The following is a 13,033-nucleotide window of genomic DNA, read 5'->3' on the forward strand; positions in this document are numbered from 1 at the left end:
AAAACCAGTTCTGTTTTATCTGACTAAAAATCTGTTGTAACTGACTAGGCTTAAAAGAGTAACAGAAGAGATAAGTTATTTAATGATCTCTTAATAACAACACGTCATATGCCAGTTATATTAGGATTACTCCAACAAGAACAACACCAGCCAAGTTGATCATTATTACCAAGGTGGAAGGTATTGGTGGAATCATCGTTGGCGACAGGCGTAGGATCAAGCACTATAAATCGATTGCCAACATTGTTGCTAGTGGAAGCTGCTGTACGGCGAGCCATGGTGAACCAGAAGTCAGCAAACAAGGAAAGGGAAGAACAAAAGAGCAAAACACAGCTACACAAGGCACTGCTCGGATACCATATTAGCTGTAAGAAAATGAAAAGAGCATCCAGAAAAAATAGAGAGAAAATGGACTCTTTATTTCTGATTACTGAAATAAGCTACACGAAGAAGTATTTAAGCTACAACAATACAACTAAGTATTATTCGGTTACAACAGACAAACTAATACAAAACAAACTTTAATTTCCTATTGCAACTAACTAACAATAACAATATGATGTTAATAACCTCAAGCAATACAATACGTACCTTGTTCGACTAGGCTTATTCTGTATAATAATAGTTTTCAAGCACCATGCCACTCTATAACCCTGCAGGCTTATGTGATGTCTGATCTGACTAATAATTTTATGACACGCTAGCTCAAAATCTGAAATGTACAACGTAAGACCAAAGTCTACTCCAATCATTTTCTATTCATTTGAATTAGTTAAAAGTCTTGTGATAATTATTACTAATTGAGAGGGAAAAATCATTTAATAAAGTCACAACTTAAAACCAATTGGTGCTATATAAGTTAGAGTATCATTTTTGTGTATTATTCGAAAAAAAGTCCCACATTATGTATATGCATATATTTAGAAAAGAGTTATTTCATTTAACAATAGTTGATTTTAAGTTGGAACTAAACTTATTTACTTTCAACATTTTTTGTTTGTTGGCACCATATTTCATCATGTATATATATTGAGCACAGCGAATGTTTGCAGTTTTAATTATAATTTATATATCTTTAATTAAGAACATTTGGTTAAGGTTTAAAGGAGTTTTGTTCGAAGAGTCCTAGCCCCTGGCTCTATTATCTTTCCTTTTGTGACTTTTTACCTTTCATGGAGACTTTTACACTATTTGATATATATTATAATTAATACAGAAAAAAGTGGAGGGTGACAATGTTGGTGTGTAGCTTTTCTGATATTAGTTGTTTGGTTTAAGAGGGAGAAATTAATAGATAGGAGTAGCCATTTAAAATCACCAATGAAGCAATAATTTTCTTTGTTGCAACCCCTATTCAACACTAAAGGGGACCAATATACCAATATTAGAAAGATTATTACTACTACATATGAGATATATTAAGAAATATAAGCAAACTAAAGCAAATTTACTATTTATAACCGGCACAACAATATAAAATTAAACAGTAATTGTGAGAATTTTTTTTAATTCTACAGTTAAAATTTCTGTCTTTACTCACCCACTTTGGCTTTCAACCAAACAAGCTAGGGATGAAATGTAATTATCTCATTTCCCTGAATTTCTCTCAAATTTGTGTCTTACCTATCCCACCCCATCATCATTTTGAATTATATTGTCATTCATTTATATGATAATAAATAATGGTTGACAGATAAAGATAGTAAAACATGTTAAAGATTAGAATTGTAGAGATAAAAAAATTACTCATTACCCAGTGATCACGCCTATTTTTCTCCTCGTTCCACCAAACTTGGCCTAATTAAAGAGGAGCAAAAAACAAATAAAAGGGAAGTAATTAACTATGCTTTTAATATTGTGTCTAATGTTATGAGAATTTGTTGGCTAATTTAACTTTTTAATTAATCACAAACATTATACCTAGTGCTGTAAAGTTCATCTACATTTATAACTGCAAAAATAAAAATAAAAATATAATATAATACAAATATCAAACTTATATTATATATCTTGATGTCAAATGAAGTCTCTCCCTGCTTTCATTTTTTCTTTTGTTTTTTTTTTCTGCTGAAATAATTACTTAGTAACCTTATAGTACTATATTACACTTATGAGATCTTAATAATGCCATCCATACTCATTTATATACACACATTTATATATACTAGGTAGAAGCAATATGTAATGCACGTTTGTTTAGTTTTAAAGTTGTAAACATTATTTATAATTTTAATAAAAACCGATTCACTGTTTTTTAAATATATATATATAATACAATGAATTATAGTTTATAGTATATATAAGTATTTATATCAACAATATCTGTATATATGACATCTAAACACAACGTATAGATATATATTTACATGAATACATGACATATATATAAAATACAATAATATTTAAAAAGAAATTAATAATAGAAATAAAATAAGAATAGAAAAAATCATCGTTTCTAATATATCTTACAATGTCATTTGGTGAATTTGATGAAGAAAAAGAACTCCAGTCACTTGATAAAAAATAAACTATTACATAAATTTATAATATAAAAAAAATATGTATGATTTTTTTAAATAAATATGATTTAATTATTTAAATTATTATAAAATATCTTAAAAATATCATATTTTAATTAATTAATTTTTATTTAAGTTTATGTTTATTCTACTTTTTGAATTTGACAATGACAACAAAATATTATATATATATTATATATTTAATATAATATTAAATTTTAGTTTAATTAAATTTTATTTAAGTTATAAACTATCTGGTTTTATTATTTTTAAATAATTATTATTGTAAAAATATCTAAAAAAATATCTTATTTTAATTTGTTTAATTAATTATTTATTTATTTTATTTAAGTTTAAGTAATGTTTACAATCTCCCATTAAAATTAAATATAAGAATATTTTGTTAAAAATAAGAATATTCCGTTAAAGTTAAAGAAAAAAACAGTTAAACTAATAATTTTCATTACCTAAATTTTTATTTTATATATAAAGAGATGTATATAAAAGTATAGATGAGAACCCTAGTATCTCTTTATAAGCTTTGAGAGGCACTCGGCAAATTAGGGTGTTCTTTTTTCTGAAAAACAAATTTCATTTGGCACATTATACCTAGGATACGTGACCTAAACATGGAATAAAGGACATAAAACCCTAGACCAAACAGCTATATGTCTATAGCTATATATAGTACAATTAATCTATACATTTTGCAATGTAGCTAGGGATCTTGAAATATTGTTTAATCACTCGTATATTGGCCCACTCGATTCAATAATCAATATTTTTTTTATGATTTATAATACTAATGGAGGCAAATATTGTTTAGGTATCAAGAATAAAATATAATAATAGCACTGCAAAACGACCTAATAATAATTTACATAAAGATAAGTTTTTTAATAAAATTCTTAGCATAGAATTATAGAATACAGTATAATGATTTATTCCCAGATATATAGCTTGTATTGCACACATATACATATATTCCAGGTTTTACATTCATGTACGGCTTATTTAAAAAATATATATTAAGGAGACTGTAAAATAACCAAATTAATTAAAAGCTTTTAATAATTCATCTAACAAGTAATTTTCCCATTTGTTGATATCAGATGTATCTAACGAGTATATATGATGCAGCTGGCATCAATCGGATGCATGGTAAACTAGAATTCACCAAATGGAAAATTTTCCCAGAAACGGCCACTATTTATAAATATATGTCTATATATATATCCATGTATTATCAAAAATGGACAAAAAGAAATAAAGATGCTTATTCGAAAATAATAATAATGCTAGGACATACATGGAATGGATTTAAATGCAGAACTGAACGTTTTAGTGAGTTTGGATACCTTTTTCCGTTTTCTCTTCAAAACGTTTTAAAATTAAGACCATGCAAAATGGTCCCCCCATTATTAAATACTTTTTTTTTAGCTGATAAAAATGGTTAAATTTGGCTCATAGAGATAGAGATCATGGTATGATGATCGATATATATCAAGGGTCCCCCACCACTAGGTAGTCTCTCTCAATATATATATTTCAGTCAGGTCCCATTGTCCCAACCCTATATATCTAGCTATATAGTTAAAAAGCTATTAATGCTCTCCTTGTAAATATATGTAACATACAATAATCTTTCTGCAAAAACTGCATGAGAGAGCCTGGCTAGTCTCCTTTGGCGTGACAATATTCAATTTGCATCACTTTGGGGACCACTACTACTTAATTCTACTTACGTTTTTTTCTTTCTTTCTTTTCTTTAATTTTAAAATAAGAAAAAAGAAAAATTCTTCTAATAACATTAATATTAATTTAGCTTTTGATTAGCTGTTATTCAGTTCTCCACATTAATGTTAATTACTTAATTAGAATTGTATCACTTCAGAGCCTCTATTTATACCCCCTACTTCATCCCTTCTTCTCCATCTCTCTGATAATTACAACCCTAGAGAAAAAATATATATATTTATAGAAGCAGAAATATTCATTCTCTCAATCTATTTTTTCTTTCTTTCGTGAAAAGTTATATCGTGCTTTCATTAATAGTTGAAGCTGCCAGCATGATCTTAACTTTCCTCCTTGATGAAGGAAGATCAGATCATGTGGCAGTTTCACCTGTTATCTGGTGGCATGAGAAACCCTAATGTTATCAACCCTAAATACTTCCCCATCACACTGTATTTTGCCTACCCATGTTCTCCTTTTAGGGTTATAAGACATTTTCTTTAATATATAGGAAAAAGGGTATGTAATTAATGTTCTGTTTTATGTTTCTTCAGGCTTATCTGGGTTTTCCTCCTTTAATTCTCTATGTATATGTGTGTATGCGTGTGTGTCTATACATATAAGTGATGTGATTAATTTTTTTTGTGAAGTACTTAAGGTTATTTTAGGGTTTTGAGGTGATAAGATTTTTTTTACTTTTCATTTTTGCAGTTCGATGATTGCAAGACATCTCTCACAGGATCTAGATCTGTTGATTGGGGGTGCCTCGGTAATGTTCATGTATCTAATGTCGTCCTTCGTTTTTTTGGTATATAGTTAATTGGTTATGATTTTTTTATCCTTTCTCTGACTCTATTAGGTATACATATACAATAAAAACACAGGAATATATATTGATTATATATCTTGTAACTTTTTTTTTCTCTTCGAAAAAGTTCTTGATTGTTAAGTTAGAGCCTGAATAATTTCAGAAAATATCCTCAACCTGTTTACTATATAGGAACTTCTCTTTCCTCTCTCTTTCTCTCTGCTTTTCCAAGCAAAATTACTGACAAAAAATTAAGCTTCTTTCTAATTTACAAGCTAATAAATAAATAAAACTGATCGATAAGGGTCCATCTTCTTTCCCTCTACAGCTGATTTGGGATTCAGCTACATCCTAATAAAATAACTAGGGTTTCATCATGTGAAGCAAGTGAATTTAGAAATCAAACTAACCAAATGATGTAGACCATTATATATGTCATCTGTAATATAATATATATATACATATTTTTATGAGATTTTTGTCATAGCTAGATGTTGCCAGTTAGGCAGATCAAGCATGTCTAGGCTTCTGGATCAGACAGTATGTGAGACCATTGTGTACCTTAAGCATCCATATTAGAATGTACTTTTTTTTTTGAGTTAGTCAAACTTATATATATATATATATATTCAACTGATGAAGTACTATCAGTCAGCTAACTGATCCTGCTTGATCATCATGAATGAGTGTCTTCCGTTGAAATAATACTGCTTGAGATATAAGCGTGCAGTACTAAGAACTGACTTTACTGACAAGTAGATCTAGACAACCATGGAGTTCCGAAACTTGTCTCCTTACAAAATTCTTTTAACCTAGCTATGCATCTATATATACACATATTATATATATAGATGTACCATATTATTCTTCATGGCTTAAGTTCAGAGATTATGTTCTTACATATAGGACAGGTACTGTGTTTTTCCTTTGTTTTTTATTTTAGTATGCCTCTTCCATTCATTATACATTCAGGTTTTTCTAATGACTCAGAATTAGAAAAAGAGACATATATATATATATATGTAAATGATATGATATATGAAAGTCAGTACCAAACAATTTAACAAGGAAAATGCTTGAAGACTCTTTTGGGTTTTTGATTTATAACGAGCTGTTAATTTGTCAGATTATTGAGTACAAGCTAATTAGCAAAAGTCGAAGGATCCAGTCAGCAAAAACATTAAGGAGCAGTTCGATCGCTATATTGATTTTTTTGTGGCATATAATTATGAGATCCTAAATATAATAATTAATGTATAAAATAGAGAGAACATAAACTTGCATATATGAAACTTAAGTATTTATTCCCGATCTCTTATTAATACTACTTGCATTTTCATATCAATTGATGAACTGCACCAATATTATAAAATTAACTGTTATTTATCTCGTATATATACTTGTTCATGTAAAATATAAATATACTTGAAATTTTGAACCCCATATATATACGAGCTTTCATTCTCTCTCTCTCTGTATATGTGTGTGTACATAAATATATGTTACATGATGAAGTACGTTTCTCAATTTGGTTGCCATATATGTTAGATGTGTACTTAATTTGGAGGCCTGGCAGAAGCTCCATTATCTTCTCAAGATTCCCCTAAAGTAGTTTTCAATTTTCTCCTTCCCAGCTAATATAGTGCCAATATATATATATATATATATATACACACTAATAATAAGAGAAACAATATTATTTATGCGTGTCTATATCAGCACTATAGTGTGTTAAGTTTCATTGTCAGCTACTACTCTACTACTGCAAGTCACGAGTAATAATGTCATATAGTTTCACATTGCATTATTAACGGGCCTGGATTTGTCGCATACCATTAATTAAAGATGCTCCTCGTAAGGGTAACAAAAATATTATAAAAAGAAATAAAGCTTGTCTTGATAGAGATTGATGTATGCAATGTCTTTGTATACGATGATATATAGATTCAGTGGGTAGGTACGTATCTTCGCTTCGGTTTATTTCGATTTAAGATTTTGCTCGTTTTTATTAATTCGATCCCGTTCTATACATCTTATTTCAATCATTATAATTCTATCTATTTGAATGTTGTAGCGGCCTATAGATACAAACAACGTATAATGGATATTTGTTTAGTTTTATTTTCGTAATTTATTAATTATTTTTATTAAAATTGTATGATACTACAACAAATAGTATTTTTAGGGGCGACATCCTAAAAGTGGCCGATGATATGTGTTAGGGGTTACATATCGCCTCTATCACGTCACCGCTAATACGTCGACGCTAATAGTCATTATTAACGGCGACAAATAAAGTCACTTCTAAAAGTCTAATATTAGGGGCGACTTTGTTGCCGCTCATATTGAGAGAGTTGTCGCAGCTATACTCAATTTTGCAGTATCTCAAAAAAAAAACCTAGGGGACTAATATGTCGCTGCTAATAGTTGATTATTAGGTGACAAAGTATCGCTGATAACTCTTGAATAAAGAGTTGTTTTTTACTTTTAAGCTTATAAATATAGAATTAGGCCGAGTGATGTTTGTTTGTTATTGTTATTTTTAGTTATTTCCTTTGCCTTTTTGTGTTATTTTGTGTTCTTGTGTCTTTTTTAGTTTTTTAGAGCTGAAAGTGGACAAATAATGAATTTATGCATGAATTTTTCCAAAGACAACAAGGAAAAGTGATTTGGCTCTAAATTGTTTAACTTATTGTGCTGAAATGTTAAGTGTTGTTGTAGCAAAAGAAATTTTGCTGGAGCATTTTGAGCAGAATACAAAGAGGAAGTCAGGGTAAGGTGAACAAAATCAGAGTTATTCAGCTGCATACAAAGGAGAGACACGTGGCACCATAGATTGAGTTGTCAAAGAGTGGTAAGGTGAAAAAAATCAGAGTTATTCAACTGCATTTTAGAGGAGCAAGTTCTAGAAGAGAAAATGAAACTCATGTGAGAGGCAAGGGGGACACTTTTGGCACATGGAAAAAATGGTTTTGTATCTTAGCTATAAAAGAAAAAGAAAATGATAGCCTCCATTACCCAATTCAGCCATCTTTTAGAGAGAGAACCACCTAGTACAATGAGATTTCAGCAATACAAAGAAGGAAAGAGAGAAAAGAAGAAGAGAATATTCATTCCATCATCATCTCGGGTTATTTCTTCTATTTGTTTGTCATTCCTTTCCTATTTTCTCTAGTATTTTGTGATTGATTACTCATGGAAAGATTTGAATTTGTATTTCTTGATTTAGCCATGAACTAGTTATTTTGAGGCTTGGATTATTAATGAACTCTATGTCTTAATTCTAAATTTCTAGCACTTTATTTTAGCAAATTATCCATTGTCCATTCAAATATGCTTATTGATGAATTCTTGTTGTTGTTTGGCCACCAATGGCAAGATATTGAGTTATATTTGTGCTGAGAAGTTTGAATATAACAGATAAATTTGAATGACACGAGTAGAATCTTGTTAGATTATATTTGTGAATAGCATAGGAATGTGTTATTTTCTTTGTGTAACAATTATGAATTGAGGCTTAAATTTGGATTCTTAAACTTGATTGGCATAGGAATATGTTTAATTCGGTAAAAGAATTAATACCATAGGATTTGGAAAAGTTATGCAAACTTGTTTTGAATTCTTGTTAACTTTGTTAATTTTGCTGAGATTTTGCTGCAGCAAACATACAGGTCATTAGACATAGAGAGATTTAATAATTCAAGCTCATTTCAACCAATTGATATTACCTCACTTTCAGATTGGCATTGTAGTTTATTTTTAAGCATTTTTAATTGATCTCAAATAGTGTCAATTTACAAAATCAAAACAAATTAATTTGGTTACCTTTGCAATTGTTTGGTAATTAATTTATGTATTTAGTTTTAATTTGCAATCCCTATGGAAACAATCTCGAATATTTATCAATTTATTTCTTTTTTTGTGACTATGTACACTTGCACATTATTGATCAAATTATACCACAACAGTCGCCCCTAATAGTATTTTTAATTTTTTTAATAAAAAACTATAAAAATTTTAAAATAATATTAAAATTACTTAATGTTGTCCATATTTTCTACCTTGAGCATGTTGCATTGTCAAGTGGGCCTCATAGGCCCTTAAGAGAGGTCAAGGCCCAACAAATATTGAGCAGTCAGGGGCCTAGAGGCCCAGACCCGTCTTAGGTTCAACGACTAGCGAATAATCGTATAGTAAAGAGCCCGAACCTGAGATATAGGCCCGAACCAACTTCATGGACTCACCCAATCTCCACCCTCCAGAGTTTAGATCATTGTGGTAGATGGTCCATCCCAAGGGACGGATCCCACCATGTGGGATCCGGATGAAGTTTTGAGTTTCATCCTTTTGATCCAACTCACTACCAGGATCTTTCCTTCGATCTGTCATCGCTAGTTGGTGTCCATCCTGGTAGAAGAACCCAAAGCTTGGTAAATGACCTCGAGCCTGAGTAAACGAACCTAACCCTCGGTAAATGAACTTGGACCATTCGTTCGGGTAGATCAATGCCCGTTCTTCATGCAGTTGGCGTGTCCACAAGAAATTCGGCGATTAGTCTCCCTAACTAACTTGCAGAAAATGATACACATGGAATGTACGATGTTCCTAGGGAATGGTACTGCAATTAATCTGACAAATCCTGTCCCTAGAATCCCCCTGGTAGCCCACACGGATCAATTTGTACTAACATACAAATGGCAGCTGTAAGGCTCTACTACGCTTAAGCTGGCCCAGTGGGCCTAGATTAACAACCAGTAATCATGTTACACTCTTGTATTATAGCTCCATTAATGAGCACTTATGATTATATCCCTATTGGGCCCGGATTAGTCTAAACCAAGCTACATGACCACCTATGAATAGGGTCATTTGTGCATTGTAGCAGGGATCCAATTTTCTCATGTACGCATAAACGCTGCTGAACTTGCAGAAAATCTCCATTGTTAAACTCTCTAAAGCTTAATATTATTGACTCATGTACTAAGGCTCATTAATTCCCTAACAACGTAAACATTGTGATCTTGTTCATTTCTTTGACTTTCTTTCTAGCTCTTATTTCTCGATATATTTGTAGTTTCCGAAAAACGCGGTAAAATTGTTGGTGCTTTCATTGAGGGCGAGAAGTAAGCTAGAACCAGTCCTTTTAATATACAAAGATGGTGAATACCAGACATACTGTGTTTGATCCCGCTCAATAGCAGCAGCAACAGGACAATGGAGAACCATTGCAAAACCAGCAACTTCCTCAAGAACAACCAGAGGATATACCTTATCACGGGCCCCTGCCTGACGACTCCCATAACTTCAGAAAAAGGGGTGAGTATGACGAAGAATACTACGAGGAAGACAGAGAGGGGTACGAAGACCATGAGGCCGAGAATCCCATCAGTCCCGACGAAAATGATGTGGAGCATGAACATGAGGACCTGGAAGTGGTTCATCTGAGACAACAAGTCCTTGATCAAGAAGCAAGGATGGCAGAACAACAAGAGACCACCCGCCAGATGCAAGCATTCCTCTTGGCTCTTCAAGCATTTATTGCTGCTCAGGGATTTATAATTAATCCCCAGCTGTTCCTCCCCTAGGAACTCAGCCACTTGTCCCACCTACAGGTACTGGCACTCCCAACAATGCTACAACCCCTCCTCCTCCTCCGGAACGATCCACTCATCCCAGAGCTGGTCCTTCAAGCCCAGCTCAAGAAAAAGGGAAAGCCAAAGTGACTGATCCCATGGAAAAAGCAAAACCCCCAAAAGAAGACTCCTCTTGCTCCAAAAACTAGGGTGGACCTAGTCATTTCCCTAGGAAAGAACAGGTCTTGTCTCAAGATGGAACAATCCGCAGGGGAAACGTTCGCAGGGCACTAAACCCTAGAATGTCCCGAGACATGATGACCAGGGAAGAAGTTTTTATCCCATCGCATCCATGAAAAAATATCATGGGGGGCGTAAACACGGAGAGGAGCCGAAAGCTGTTAGTTCGGGAAATGACACATCCCGCATCAATTTGTGAGACGACATCAATGCTCGAAAGGAGCAAGCCTGTAAAGAAAAAAATTCACCCTCAAGGAGGCGACTTGAGGAATAACATCAAGGACAGGAGGAATGAAAGAGTTCCCATTGATGATGGAATGACCAGGTAGTTCATGGACCAGTTGACCGATCTCAAAAAGGTCACGCACTGCTTGGTCCAAAAACAAGAAGGCGGAGGTTCCCATACTGAAGATGAAGAAAAGGAACCGTGTGCAAAACACAACCTGGATGTCGTGTTTGTTGGAAAACATTCAGAGCATGCATCGAAACTTTGTGTGGTGGGCCCATTGTGTTGATTTATTAAGGAGCAACAACAATAAAAAAAATTCATTAATAATATTAAAAATTTATTATATGACCAAGAAAATAATCCAGAAACATTTACATACAATATTATTAATCATACAACAAATATATATAAATATACAATTTATTTATATACAACATATAAACACAAAAATTCAAGAACATATAAACAAGTATCTCTTGAAGCCTATCAAGTCCTTGAGTCTTTTCGTATTTTTATCGATCTTCCTATCCAAAGCTTTGAGTACTCAAACTACGATCTTCCGGAGTGTTCTCTACACCTCAAGATGTGTGTGGGCACATAGAGAACATGGGTTTGTATTTTAGGAATCACATGTATTTCTCAACACATGAGAACTTGAATTATGGTCTGAGAATGACTAGAATAAAGAAGAAGAAGAAAAAAGTTTTTGTCTGACAAAACTCTAAAAACTATTCTGAATTGTCTCTATATTGTTATGTGTTTTCTTTCTATTTATGTGTATTTCTATATTGCATGTATTTCTTCTTCTTCTTCTTCTTCTTCTTCTTCTTCTTCTTCTTCTTCTATATGATATATATTACGTTATTATTCTTAATAATAATAATAATAGTAATATAATAAAATATCATTATAATATAGGATTTGATTTAGATAAATATCTAACCAACCAAATTTGAAAACTATTTTCAAATTATTAAATAATTAAATAAATAAAATAAAATCTATACATATACAATATCTGTATATGTGGTACACGCATGACACAATCCTTGGATTGTGTCAGGCGTGTACTGCTACTCCCTTTTCAGGGATTTTGCATTTTTCTTTTATTTAATTACTTAATTAAAATCAATCTCCCACCAAAATAAGGCGTTAATCTTTGTAAAGAAAATATGACAACCATATTTCAAAATTAAAATTTTAAATTCAAAGTTCAAAATTCAAATTGATGATCATCATTATCATCATCTTTTAAAATTAAATAAATCAAAAACTATTTTTGACTTACCAATTTTATTTTCTCCCACTCAAATAAAATAATTAATTTCAAAATTTTATTTATTTATTTATATATATGAAATTCGAAATCTACATATTTAAATTAATAAATATATATTTTAAAATCAATAATTAATTACTCAACCTCAATTACCATATAATTGCATACTTGACTCGAAGAATAAAATTCTTCTCAAATTCTCAAATTACAGTTATACCCTTGTATCAACTCTTACCTTGATATAGTGTTGATAGAGCCACCCTAGGGACCTTGTAGTGTCCCAGAATTTTACTTAGCTAGATAGTAGTAGTACTAGCTAGTATTAGTTTGTAGTAGATTAGTTTCCGTGGATTTTGGTTCAAGTCGCGACTTAGTTGGAAACTCATAGCAACAATTATGGATTTTATAAGTTTAACCTATAGTTTAGAAATATTAATTATAACATAAGGTTTGATTAATATTACTGGTCCTAGAAATATATTAATTATAACCTAAGGTTTAGATATAATTAATAAGAGCATGACACTTGTCATAATCATGTTTATTAATGATTTAAGTATTATTAATGAATATATTAATTAAAAGAAAGATCTAGAAGCTCTAGAACCTTCCAGCAACTGTTAGGATCATATTTTTACTCAGTCAAAGCTG

At 31.4% G+C, this 13,033-nt stretch overlaps 1 long non-coding RNA gene across 2 annotated transcripts; it reads left to right on the top strand.

Annotated features, from left to right (window-relative positions):
• Positions 1–4,175: 4,175 nt before the first annotated feature.
• Positions 4,176–8,393, top strand: LOC133819153 (uncharacterized). Of its 2 annotated transcripts, XR_009886277.1 has the most exons (3): positions 4,418–4,772; positions 4,965–5,022; positions 6,188–8,393. It is a non-coding gene; the product is annotated as an uncharacterized LOC133819153 (long non-coding RNA). The 2 variants fall into 2 exon arrangements; XR_009886276.1 differs by having other exon boundaries at positions 4,176–4,772; positions 4,965–8,393.
• Positions 8,394–13,033: the final 4,640 nt, after the last annotated feature.

The sequence above is a fragment of the Humulus lupulus genome, chromosome 2 (genome assembly GCF_963169125.1).
Source record: "Humulus lupulus chromosome 2, drHumLupu1.1, whole genome shotgun sequence".
Lineage (NCBI taxonomy): Eukaryota > Viridiplantae > Streptophyta > Magnoliopsida > Rosales > Cannabaceae > Humulus > Humulus lupulus.